Raw genomic sequence first — 2,986 nt, forward strand, 5'->3', positions numbered from 1 at the left:
ATACAGAGGTCTATAAAAAAGGAGTGTAGACATATTTTGTCTCAGAGTGTAGTAGTCCACAAAACATAGCAGTCAACAATCTCGAGCACCATACTTGTTCACATTCTTTAGATGCAAATTGTTCACTTCAGGAAGCTTTCATTTGTGACTTCTTTTCAACAGTTGGAGGGCTTGGTGTCCACCCTACAGCGACCATTCGGAGACACTGTAGCAGGAGCTTTCCTTCACATTGCTGCTCTCACAGTGAATCTGCCAACTCCCTGGAGGATGAGATTTAGACCAGATATAAATACTTCTCCTTTAATGTGGTACCAAGGTTATACTGGTCTCATAAGACAGCTGGGAACTGTCCTCTCTTTTTCTAATCTCTGCAAGATTGTTTAGTCCTGGTTTTAAAAAAATTAAACCATAGGAGATTAAAATTATAGGAGTGCTCAATGCATTTAATAGACAAATCTTCTCATTGACACTCTCAAATGGGAACAGAGTATGACAGATTCCTAAAGCTTAATTTATGGTAGCATTTTTTTCTTTACGGAGACTGTCGTTAACTGCCCTCTAGTGGGCCCCTGACTCAAGGCGATCCCGCATACAATGGGAACAAAATGCTGTCTGGTCCTGCCAGCCCATGGTTAGTTGCCGATTGGACAGTTGTGATCCATAGGGCGTTCGTTGGCTGATTTTCAGAAGCAGATTGCTGGGCCTTTCTTCCTAGTCTGTCTTAATTTAGAAAATCTGCTGAAACCTGTTCAACATCATAACAACACACAAGCCCCCACTGACAGATGAGTGGTGGCTGCCCATGAGGCACATTGGTCAGGACATGAACTCGGGTGTCCCGCATGGAAGGTGAGATTTCTGCCACTGAACCTCCAGGACCGCTGTTCTCTACCGAAAACACACTTTGAGAAACACGAGAAATATTCCAATTAAAGTTAAGAATAATAGAAGCAAGTCAGTTGTCTCTATTATTTAACATTATTTCTGTAGTGCTGATGCAAAAATGATAAAATTAGGAGTGTAATGATTCAAATGTTAAAAAAGGAGTAGGTAAAGTTTTTATATGGACTGGGCAATGTTTTGTTCTGTTGTACGTGGGGTCGCCATGAGTCAGATTGGGCTTGACAGCAACTAACAACAAAAACAAAATTTTCATTTGGAATTATGTGATTATCTACTCAAAAGTTCCAGCAGAATTCATCAAAAATCTATTAAAATGAATTACTATAACCAGTAGCTTATCCTATAAATCGCTACAAAGTAAAATTGGAAATTTTAAAACTCCTTTTCTGATCCTTCAGATTAACCACTAAAAAAAAAAAAGAGGAAAATGCATAAATAAACAAGTAAAAATTTGATCAGTTGAGAACACTTGCTAAAATAATTTTATGAAATGATTTTTCTGGTTTCCCATATGCCCATTTGGTGGACTCCATCACATTGTGAATCCGTCTGCCAAGTTCAGCATTCCACTCGATAATTTATTTATTTATTTTCTTCTCTCTTCTCTGGCTAAGAATAAGTATTTCTTAGACTTCTTCAGTTTCATCAGCAGCATTGGCAATGGTTTGTTTCTCCCACAAGAGCCATTTTTTACAAACATACTAAATTTTTATCATTTAACAACAGCTACTGCATGTGAGAGAGGATGAGAGGAACGGGGCTCAGCTGGGCCACAGTGAGGGGCCACCAGCTCCGATCTCGCGGTGGTATCGTGTGATTGGCCTCACACATCAGGCTTGTGGTGTGTGCACGTCAAACTTGTGCCACAAAACTGCAGATGTCTCTGTGACGTGAACCTCTGGGGCTGCTCTCAAAGAATACCAAATGCGATATTAAATTCCTGACTGCTAAGAGCCTACTGAACCTCAAATAAATACGATGATATTTATCACCTACCACGAAGGATGGAGCCCAGGTGGTGCAGTGGTTAAGAGCTCAGGCTGCTAACCAAAAGATAGGAAGTTCGAATCCACCAGCTGCTCCTTGGAAACCCTATGGGGCAGTTCTACTCTGTCCTGTAGGGTCACTATGAGTCAGAATCAACCCAATGGCACACAAGAACAATAACGACAGCAACATGAAGGTCGGGTCCAGCCTGTTACACAGAGCCCTAAAACATTTCCCTCCGAGTCACCTAGGTTAACCCACTTCCTCTAAAAATACCCCACAACATGCATCTTATTGCCACCTATTTAAAAATGTGTATAATATCTGAAATTTGCGCATGACTGCGGACCCTAATAATGTCAAGATAAGTGCATTCAGCAATGAATAATGTATGGGCATCTTCAAAATAATATTCTGTGGCAGATTATAGATCATCTAATGTTAAATAATTAATCTGTTTAGTGCCCTTACAACATAAGCGTTATGAATCCCATTTAACACATACGGAAACACAGCCACTAAGAGGTTAACTGGCCTTTTCAAGGCCTCCTGGGAAATTGTTGGTAGATACAGAATGAAAGATCAAAAATCCTTAGCTTCAAGCCATTTTCTCTGCTCCTTGGATTATGTGTTTCTATGGTTAGAAAATTTTTCTCATTTTAGCTGGTTGAAAACTCTTGACCTACTGCAAAGTATTGAAAGGTATTTAAAGTATATGCAATATATAGGCTAACTTACACCAAAAAAAGAATGTAGAAAATTATTTAGGTCCAGTCTAAGCAACTTGACATTGTATGTAATTATTACGTATAGGAAGAGAATCCTCCTTAGTTTTGAAAATGTTAACTGGGGACCAAAACGCTGACATGATTCTCCAGTTCCAGTGTGTCTAAGACCCATCTGCCTTGGAATCTTCATTTTTAACAATCGTTCCTAGCATGTATTCCACAGGCCATATTTGGAGAGAAATTGCAGGGTAATGTAGTGGTTAAGAGTACATGCTTTGGTTTCAGATGGACCTGAGTTAAAAATCTCTCGTCTTACATTGGGTTCCCTCAGAAGCAGACCATGAGCTGGATTCGAGTGCTAGTTTATT

Source organism: Trichechus manatus, unplaced genomic scaffold (assembly GCF_000243295.1).
Source record: "Trichechus manatus latirostris isolate Lorelei unplaced genomic scaffold, TriManLat1.0 scaffold00109, whole genome shotgun sequence".
NCBI classification, from domain to species: domain Eukaryota; kingdom Metazoa; phylum Chordata; class Mammalia; order Sirenia; family Trichechidae; genus Trichechus; species Trichechus manatus.